This window comes from Hordeum vulgare, chromosome 3H, assembly GCF_904849725.1.
Source record: "Hordeum vulgare subsp. vulgare chromosome 3H, MorexV3_pseudomolecules_assembly, whole genome shotgun sequence".
NCBI lineage: Eukaryota > Viridiplantae > Streptophyta > Magnoliopsida > Poales > Poaceae > Hordeum > Hordeum vulgare.
Genome location: NC_058520.1, coordinates 83,277,724 through 83,289,108, shown reverse-complemented (window position 1 = coordinate 83,289,108; position 11,385 = coordinate 83,277,724).

The following is an 11,385-nucleotide window of genomic DNA, read 5'->3' as shown; positions in this document are numbered from 1 at the left end:
AATCCCAATTTCATCCCTTGGAACATCTCGTATGTCCAGCGACGTTCGAAATGTCTTCATCGCCTCAATTCTAAGTCGTTTAAGCATTATGCATTGAATTATCAAGTAGTCATAAGAAACGTGTATGTCACATGTTTGCAACATCTATAGACGATGCTCGGGGTTTAGCGCACCGAGCGGTGCATTAAGGACATAAGCCTTCTGTGTAGCAATGAGGACAATCCTAAGTTTACAGACCTAGTCCGCATAATTGCTACTATCATCTTTCAACTAAACTTTCTCTAGGAACGTATTAAAGACAGTAGAGCTACAACGCAAGCTACAACATAATTTGCAAAGACCTTTTGACTATGTTCATGATAATGAGTTCAGTTAATCATATTACTTAATAAAACCAACTAAAATTGACACCCCTCTAGTCATTCAAGTGTCGCATGATCCAAATTCACTAACTCAAGTCCGATCATCACGTGAGTTGAGTTTAGCTTCAATGGTGAACATCACCATGCCGATCATATCAACTATATGATTCATGCTCGACCTTTCGGTCTCTTGTGTTCCTCGACCATGTATGTACATGCTAGGCTCGTCAAGTTTAACCCGAGTGTTCTACGTGTGCAACTGTTTTGCAACCGTTGTATGTGAACGTTGAGTCTATCACACCCAATCATCACGTGGTGTCTTGAAACGATGAACTGTCGGAATGGTGCACAGTCGGTGAGAACACTATTTTATCTTGAAATTTTAGTGAGGGATCACCTTATAATGCTACCATCGCGGTAACAAAACAAGGTGCATAAAAGGATTAACATCACATGAAAATCATAAGTGACATGATACGGCCATGAACTTGTGCTTCTTGATCTCCATCATCAAAGCACCGGCATGATCTTCATCGTCACCGACACCACACCATGATCTCCATCATCATGTTCTCCATCATTGTGCTGCCATCGAGGTTGTCACGCTAATTATGTTGTTACTACTAAAGCTACTACTAGCGATAAAGCAGAGCATCTCCAAGTGCAAAAATAATTAAAGACAACCCTATGGCTCCTGCCGGTTACCGTAGCATCGACGTGCAAGTCGATATTTAACTATTACAACATGATCATCTGATACATCCAATATATCATATCATGTCTTTGTCCATATCACATCACATGCATACCCTGCAAAAACAAGTTAGACGTCCTCTAATTTGTTGTTGTATGTTTTACGTGGGTGCTATGAGTATCTAGTATAATGGCATCTTACTTACGCAAGACCACATGTGATATGCAAGTTGCTATTTAACCTTCTCCAAGGACCGCCTCGGTCAAATCCGATTCAACTAAAGTTGAAGAAACAGACACCAACCAGTCATCTTTATGCAACAAGTTGCATGTTAGTCGATAAAACAGGTCTCTCGTAAGCGTACGAGTAACGTTGGTCCGGGCCTCTACAATCGAACAATACCGCCGAATCAAGAAAAGACTAAGGAGTGCAGCAAATTGAACATCAACGCCTACAAACTCTTTGGTGTTCTACTCGAGATATCATCTACGCATGAACCTAGCTCTGATACCACTGTTGGGGAACATTGCATGGGAAACAAAAAATTTCCTACGCACACACAATACCTATCCATGGTGATGATCATCTACGAGAGGGGAGAGTGAATCTACATACCCTTGTAGATTGCTAAGTGGAAGCATATATAACGCGGTTGAAGTAGTGGAACATCTTCACGATCCATATCGCAGCCCGTCCCGCGATGTTATCATGATCCGTCATGCGATCCCATCACGATCCATCCCGATATAGTGCTGAACGGATGGCACCTCCGTGTTCAGCACACGTACAGCTCCATGACGATCACCGCCTTCTTGATCCAGTAAGAGGGGCAGAGAGATAGATGAGTTCTCCAGCACGATGACCTGGTGGTGGTGGTGGTGAACTAATCCAGTAGGGCTTTGCCTAAGCACCGCCGAATTATACTAGAGGATAAACAGATCTAGAGGGAGAGAGAGGCAACCGTGGCTAGTATATATAGGAGGAGGGAGGGAGGAGGATGCAACCAAGGGTTTGCCCCTTTGGGTCGGCCGAAGTGGGGACGAGAGGAGTCCTCCTCCTCCAATCCCAATAGGATTAGGATTCCTTCCTTCCCACTTGGAAACTCTTTCCACCTTTGGCCTTTTTGCCTTATTCCTCCACTCCAGCCGCATGGTCCTTTAGGAGAGGCTTCGTCCAGCCCACTAGTGGCTGGTCTAACTACTCTTACAGCCATGAAGCCTTTGGGTCGTCACACCCCTCCCGGTGGTCCCCCGGTACCCTCCGGCACTCCCGGTATACTACCGATGAGCCCAAAACTTTTCTGGTGACCAAAGCAGGACTTCCTATATATCAATATTTACCTCTGGACCATTCCGGAGCTCCTCGTGACATCCAATATCTCATCCGGGACTCCGAACAACCTTCAGTCACCAACACCTATAACTCAACTATACCGAAACGTCACCGAAACTTAAGTGTGCAGACCCTGCGGGTTGGAGAGCTATGTAGACATGACCTGAGACATTCTTTGGTCAATAACCAATAGCGGGACCTGGATGCCCATATTGGCTCCTACATATTCTACGAAGATCTTTATTGGTTGAACCTCTGTGTCAAGGATTCAGTTAATCCCATATGTTCTTTCCTTTGTCCTTCGGTATGTTACTTGCCCGAGATTCGATCGTCGGTATCTCTATACCTAGTTCAATCTCGTTACCGGCAAGTCTCTTTACTCGTTTCATAATACAAGATCCCGTTACTAACTCCTTAGTCACATTGCTTGCAAGGCTTGTTGTGATGTTGTATTACCGAGTGGGCGCCGAGATACCTCTCCGTCACACGGAGTGACAAATCCAGTCTTGATCCATGCCAACCCAACAAACACCTTCCGAGATACCTATAGAGCACCTTTATAGTCACCTAGTTACGTTGCGATGTTTGATACACACAAGGTATTCCTCCGGTGTCCGGGAATTGCATGATCTCATGGTCATAGGAACAGATACATTGACATGCAGAAAACAATAGCAATAAACTGACACGATCATATGCTACATTCATAGTTTGAGTCTTGTCCATCACATCATTCTCCTAATGATGTGATGCCGTTATCAAGTGACAACACTTATCTATGGCTAGGAAACCTTAACCATCTTTGATCAACGAGCTAGTTAACTAGAGGCATACTAGGGACAGTGTTTTGTCTATGTATCCACATATGTATTTGAGTTTACAATCAGTACAATTATATCATGGTTAATAAACGATTATCATGAATAAGGAAATATAATAATAACCAATTTATTATTGCCTCTAGGGCATATTTCGAACAATCATATACTTTGAAAGATTAATGATTTTTGATGCTTATACCTATAAGTATTGGTGTGTTAATATTTGTTAATTCATCGTTTCTCTATGAGCATATATGCATAAGGTTGCATTATGGATAGCATGTCACATCAAAAAAATCTTTTTTATCATTTAGCTACTCGATGACGAGCAATAATTAAGATTGGGGATACTTATAGAATACTTTTGGGTATTTATTTATCAGTTTATATTATTCCTCAGCACTAGCCTATTGACCGAGTGCCGAGTGCAATTTCTTGTTTGGTGCATGTTTTCACTTTTCAGGTTTTCCATACCAAACAAAGTCCAATTTACCTTAAACTTTTTGGTGATCTTTTCTGGACCAAAAGAAGAGCAACAAACATTGAAAGAAGGCTAGGGGCCACACGAGGGCCCCACAAGCCAACGCGACAAGGCTTGGGGGGCACCCTATTGTCTTTTGGGCCCCTGAGGCCCTCGTGACTCTATTCTTTGGCTTATAAATTCTCATATACCCTGGAAACCCCAGAAGCAGTACTAAAACACTTGTTACGCCGCTTCAAGTCTCTGTTCCGATGGGAGGCCATCTAGAACTTCGTTCCAGCACCTTGCCGGAGGGGGATCAATCATGGAGGTCCTCTTCATCAACCTTGCTGCTCTCACCATGATGTGCGAGTAGTTCACCGCAGACCTATGGATCCATAGTCATTATCTAGATGGCAATCTCTCTCTCTTTATCTTCAATACAATAATCATCACAACTTTGCTTTGATCCACATGATGTAATTCCTTTTGTGCGGTGCGTTTGTTGGGATCCGATGAATTGTGGGTTTATGTTTAGATTATTCATGATAAATATTTGAGTCACCTCTGAATACTTATATGATTCTTATGGGCATGATTATGATAGCTTCGTAATTCTCTCCGATCTATTGAAATAGTTTGGCCAACTAGATTCATATTTCTTCGATGAGGGAGGTGTGTTGTAGTAGGTTCAACATGACGAATTTCTATATCCCACTGACAGAAGGGGACAAGATGCGTCTTTGTGTTACTGCTACTAAGGATAAAATGATGGGTTTTATTCATATTGATTGAGTTTACTTTGTCTACATCATGTCAATGTTTTCCATGCATTACTATATTTTACTTAATACTCTAGATGCATGCTGGATAGCAGTTGATGAGTGGAGTAATAGTAATAGGTGGAGGTAGTTGTCGACCTATTTGTTTATGGACATGATGCCTATATACACATGATCATTGCCGTGAATATCGCATAACTATCCGCTTTTCTATCAATTTCCTGACAGTAATTTGTTTACCCACCATATGCTCTTTTCATGAGAGATGCCATTAGGAAAAACTATGCCACTGGGTCTATTCACAACATATATAAAGAACCTTCAATACCTTGCTGCCATTTACTTGTTTTTATTTTATCTTGCTATCAACAATTATCTACACACCTCCTATTGGTTCGATAAACCCTGCTTTTATAACCGAGGGAAATACTTACCACATTGTGCTGCGATAACCCGTTCCTCTTCACGGAAAACCCAATACAGATCACAAGTATCATGGACCTAATTTGGAATTCTTCTTATCATGAGAGTGTACCACATGCTACTTCTCATTGTGGTTCTTTATGGTGGAAAGACATCCTAAAATTGATGGAACAATTCAGGAATGTTTACTCAGTGCAAGTTAATAAGGGAGACAAGGTTTTGTTCTGGATGGACAATTGGAAACTCGAAAATTCTGTTATGCCTTCACAAAGAAGATTTTCCAGGCTTTTTTATTATGCAAAGGATCAACTGATATTAGTTAAGGACTGTCTAGACTGTGAAGATCTCACAACTCTTTTCAACCTGCCCATATCTGAACAAGCTTTATTGGAGCTTCAAGAATTGCAAACATTGATGGTGACCCACACTCCCTGCATTCATGACAAAGATACCTGATATCGGCAGTGCTTTGATAAAGGTTACACTCCAAAAGTGTTCTATAACCTCGTGTTTCAATCAACCACTTTTAACTCTTTGCTAAAGGGGTATGGGCTAGCTGTTGTACACTGAAGATTAAGGTGTTTTCCTGGATGCTTATCATGGACAAATTGAACTCCAAGGACATAATTGAGAGGAGGCATTGGCATATTGATGATGGAGTGCAGTGTGTGTTGTGCCCAACACTTGAGAGGGAAACTAGGGACCATATCTTTTTCAATTGTAATTTGAGTGTGAGAGTTTGGAACTATCTGTACATTGTCTGGCCTGGACGAGATTACATGCAGGATATTGTTCTGTAAGCCAAAAGGGATTTTAATAAACCGTCCATTTTGCATCATGCTTTTATATTGATATTTATCGCATTATGGGATGTTATTACACATTATGGTACAATACTTATGCCTTTTCCCTCTTATTTTATAAGGTTTACATGAAGAGGGAGAATGTCGGCATCTGGAAAACTGGGATGGAAAAGGAGCAAGTTTGAGATAGCTATTCTACACAACTCTAAAAGCCGTGAAAATCAGCGAGGAATTATTTTGGAATATATAAAAAAATACTGGGCGGAAGAAATACTAGAGGGGAGCCACCAGGAGGTCACGAGCCTGCCAGGCGCGCCCCACCCCCCTAGGCGCGCCTGGGGGCTCGTGGGCCCCCTGTTACCCCTCCGGCTCCCATCTTCTGCTATACGGAGGGTTTCGTCCCAGAAAAATCAAGAGAGAGCTTTCGGGAAGAAATGCCGCCACCATGAGGCAGAACTTCAGCAGAACCAATCTAGAGCTCCCACACGGTCGTCCTGCCGGGGAAACTTCCCTCCCGGAGGGGGAAATCGTCGCCATCGTCATCACCAACACTCCTCTCATCGAAGGGGGATCATCTCCATCAACATCTTCGTCAGCACCATCTCATCTCCAAACCCTAGTTCATCTCTTGTACCCAATCTCCGTCTCGCGACTCCAGTTGGTACTTGTAAGGTTAACAGTAGTGTTAATTACTCCTTGTAGTTGATGCTAGTTGGATTACATGGTGGAAGATCATATGTTCAGATCCTTAATGCTATTCAATACCTCTCTGATCATGAACATAATTATGCTTTGTGAGTAGTTACGTTTGTTCCTGAGGACATGGGATAAGTCTTGCTATAAGTAGTCATGTGAATTTGGTATTCGTTCGATATTTTGATGCGTTGTATGTTGTCTTTCCTCTAGTGGTGTTATGTGAACGTCGACTACATGACACTTTACCATTATTTGGGCCTAGAGGAAGGCATTGGGAAGTAATAAGTAGATGATGGGTTGCTAGAGTGACAGAAGCTTAAACCCTAGTTTATGCGTTGCTTCGTAAGGGGCTGATTTGGATCCACGAGTTTAATGCTATGGTTAGACTTTGTCTTAATTCTTCTTTCGTAGTTGCGGATGCTTTAGAGAGGGGTTAATCATAAGTGGGATGTTTGTCCAAGTAAGGACAGCACCCAAGCACCGGTCCACCCACACATCAAACTATCAAAGTAGTGAACGCGAATCATATGAACATGATGAAAACTAGTTTGACAGAAATTCCCATGTGTCCTCTGGAGCGCTTTACCTTATATAAGAGTTCGTCCAGGCTTGTCCCTTGCTACAAAAGGGATTGAGACATCTTGTTGCACCTTTGTTACTATTGTTACTAGTTACCCATTATGAATTATCTTATCCCGCAACTATCTGTTACCGATAATTTCAGTGCTTGCACAGAATACCTTGGTGAAAACCGCTTGTCATTTTCTTCAGCTCCTCGTTGGGTTCGACACTCTTACTTATCGAAAGGACTACGATAGATCCCCTATACTTGTGGGTCACCAAGACTCTTTTCTGGCGCCGTTGCCGGGGAGTGAAGCGCCTTTGGTGAGTGGAATTTGGTAAGGAAACATTTATATAGTGTGCTGAAATTAATTGTCACTTGTCACTATGGAAACTAATCCTTTGAGGGGCTTGTTCGGGGTATCTTCACCTCGACCGGAAGCACAAAGAGTTGCTCATCAACCTACTGCACCTACTGAAAATATTTATTATGAAATTCCTTCGGGTATGCTAGAGAAGCTGTTGGCTAATCCTTTTACAGGAGATGGACCATCACATCCCGACTTGCATCTAATCTATGTAGATGAAGTTTGTGGTTTATTTAAGCTTGCAGGTTTGCCCGAGGATGAGGTCAAGAAGAAGGTCTTTCCCTTCTCTTTGAGGAATAAAGCATTGACATGGTATAGGCTATGTGATGATACTGGATCATGGAACTACAACCGATTGAAATTGGAATTTCATCAAAAGTTTTATCCTATGCATTTGGTACATCGTGATCGGAATTATATCTATAATTTTTGGCCTCGTGATAGAGAAATTATCGCTCAAGCTTGGGGGAGGCTTAAGTCAATGTTATATTCATGCCCCTAGAGAAATTATTATTATGAACTTTTATGCTCGGCTTTCTCATGACAATCGCACCATGCTTGACACTTCTTGTACCGGTTTTTTATGAAGAGAGATATTGATTTCAAATGGGATTTATTGGAAAGAATTAAACGCAACTCTAAAGATTGGGAGTTTGATGACGGGATTTATTGGATTCCTAGTGCTTACATTGGGAAACCACCTTTCCCTGTTAGAATAAAGGATCATGCTAAAGCTTCAACTGTGATACGTAAGGGCTACATTAGAACACCTACACCCCTTGAGCAAATTAAAGTTGAACCTAGTATTGCTATTATTAAAGATCTTTTGTCCGATAATGTTGATGGGCATGTTATTCAATTATGTGAAGCTGCTGCTAGAATTGCTGAACCTCATGCTAGAGACAAACATAAACCTATTGTTGGCATGCCTGTTGTTTCTGTTAAGATAGGAGATCATTGTTATCATGGTTTATATGACATGGGTGCTAGTGTTAGCGCAATACCTCAATGTTTATATAATGAAATTAAAGATGAGATTGCACCTGTCAAGATGGAATTTATTGATGTTACTATTAAACTTCCTAATAGAGATACTATCTGCCCTGTGGGAATTGTGAGAGATGTTGAAGTCTTGTGTGGTAAAACCAAGTATACTACTAATTTTCTCGTTCTTGCTACCACACAAGATAGATTTTGTCCCATCATATTTGTTAGACCTTTCCTCAATAGTGTTAATGCTCAAATTGATTGTGAGAAACAAACTGTTACTGTTGGCTTTGGAGGTGTGTCACATGAATTTAATTTTTTTAAGTTTGGTAGACAACCTCATGAAAAAGAATTGTCTAGTAAGGATGAAATTATTGCTCTTGCTTCTATTGCTGTGCCTCCTACCGATCCTTTAGAGCAATACTTGCTTGAACATGAAAATGATATGCATATGGATGAAAGGAATGAGATAGATAGTTATCTTTGAACAATGTCCTATCCTTAAGAATAATTTGCCTGTTGAATTACTTGGAGATCCACCTCCACCAAAGGGTGATCCTTTGTTTGAGCTTAAACAATTACCTGATACTCTTAAGTATGCTTATCTTGATGAAAAAGAGATATATCATGTTACTATTAGTGTTAACCATTCAGAGCATGAAGAAAAGAAATTATTGAAAACCCTGAGGAAGCACCGTGCTGCTATTGGATATACTCTTGATGATATTATGGGCATTAGTCCCACTCTATGCCAGCATAAAATTAAAACTAATCCTGATTCCAAACCAGTTGCCGATCACCAACAAAGATTAAATCCTAAGATGAAAGAGGTGGTAAGAAAACAAATACTAAAGCTCCAGGAAGCAGGTATTATTTATCATGTTGCTCATAATGATTGGGTAAGTCTGGTGCATTGTGTCCCTAAGAAGGGAGGTATTACCGTTATCCCTAATGATAAAGAAGAATTGATCCCACAAAGAATTGTTACTGGCTATAGGATGGTAATTGATTTTAGGAAATTAAATAAATCTGTTAAGAAAGATCATTAACCTTTACCTTTTATTGATCAAATTCTAGAAAGATTGTCTAAACATACACACTTTTTCTTTCTAGATGGTTATTCTGGTTTCTCCCAAATACCTGTTGCACAATATGATCAGGAGAAAACCACTTTTACTTGCCCTTTCGGTACCTTTGCTTATAGACGTATGCCTTCTGGTTTATGTAATGCACCTGCTACCTTTCAAAGATGTATGATGGCTATATTCTCTGACTTTTGTGAAAAGATTGTTGAGGTTTTCATGGATGATTTCTCCATTTACGGATCTTCTTTTGATGATTGCTTGAGCAACCTTGATCGAGTTTTGCAGAGATGTAAAGATACTAACCTTGTCTTGAATTGGGAGAAGTGCCACTTTATGGTTAATGAAGGCATTGTCTTGGGACATAAAATTTCTGAAAGAGGTATTGAAGTCGATAAGGCTAAAGTTGATGCGATCGAGAAAATGCCATGCCCTACAGACATTAAAGGTATAAGAAGTTTCCTTGGTCATGTTGGTTTCAATAGAAGGTTTATTAAAGACTTCTCTAAGATTTCTAGGCCTCTCACCAATCTCTTGAAAAAAGATATTCCATTTGTTTTTTATGATGATTGTGAAGAACCATTTGAAATACTTAAGAAGGCCTTGATAACTGCACCTATTGTTCAACCACGTGAGTGGAACCTACCTTTTGAAATCATGTGTGATGCTAGTGATTATGTTGTTGGTATTGTTCTAGGACAAAGAGTTGATAAGAAATTAAATGTTATTCATTATGCTAGTAAAACTCTAGACAGTGCCCAAAGAAACTATGCTACTACTGAAAAAGAATTTTTACCAATTGTGTTTGCATGTGATAAGTTCAGATCTTATATTGTTGATTACAAAGTTACTATTCACACTGATCATGCTGCTATTAAATATCTCATGGAAAAGAAAGATGCTAAACCTGGACTTATTAGATGGGTTCTCTTGCTACAAGAATTTGATTTGCATATTGTTGATAGGAAGGGTGCTGAGAACCCCGTTGCACATAACTTGTCTAGGTTAGAGAATGTTTTGGATGACCCACAACCTATTGATGATAGCTTTCCTGATGAACAACTAAATGTCATCAATGCTTCACTTAGTACACCATGGTATGCTGATTATGCTAATTATATTGTTGCTAAATATATACCACCTAGTTTCACATACCAACAAAAGAAAAAGTTTTTTTATGATTTGAGACATTACTTTTGGGATGATCCTCACCTTTATAAAGAAGGAGTTGATGGTGTTATTAGACGTTGTGTACCTGAGCATGAACAGGGACATATCCTACAGAAGTGTCACTCTGAGGCTTACGTAGAACACCATGCGGGAGATAGAACTGCACACAAGGTATTGCAATCCGATTTTTATTGGCCTACTCTCTTCAAGGATGCTCGTAAGTTTGTCTTGTCTTGTGATGAATGTCAAAGAACAGGTAATATGTAACATCCCAATTTTCCTAATTGGGAATGTTTTACATTGTAGCTAAGCATCTATGCATATTGAGTGAAATAAATTTTTGCACGTGAGTTTTCCTTCGTTTTTGTTTTGCATTACCATTTTCCCTCGCACGAGAAATGCCCGGAGAAAACTCTCTTGCACGCAAGAGAGAGAGCGGAGGAAAATGACACTCCAAAGTGCGGGCAAATTTCTGAAATATTTGAGCCAAGAAAACCCAAAGTTCTTTTGCAAAAATAATTTGAAAAAGAAATAAAGCAAATTTGGGAATTTCTGAAAAAAACTTTTTTTTAAAGTTTTTATTTTGCTTTGGAAAAATGTTATTCAGGTAGAGATTTTTTTTCTGATTTTTTTGGTATATAATACCCTATATAAATATTTTGATTTATTTCCCTTTTATTAGCTTTTGTTTTCTGTTTCGGAAAAATGTTAGAGATTAGGAAGGTTCAGTTTTTTTTTACCGCCGCCGCCGGGCGCACTATAGGCTGGGCCGAATCCCCACAGCCCCGAGATCCCGAATCCCTTTGATATAGGGCGACCGCCCCTTCCTTTCCCTCCTCTCCCT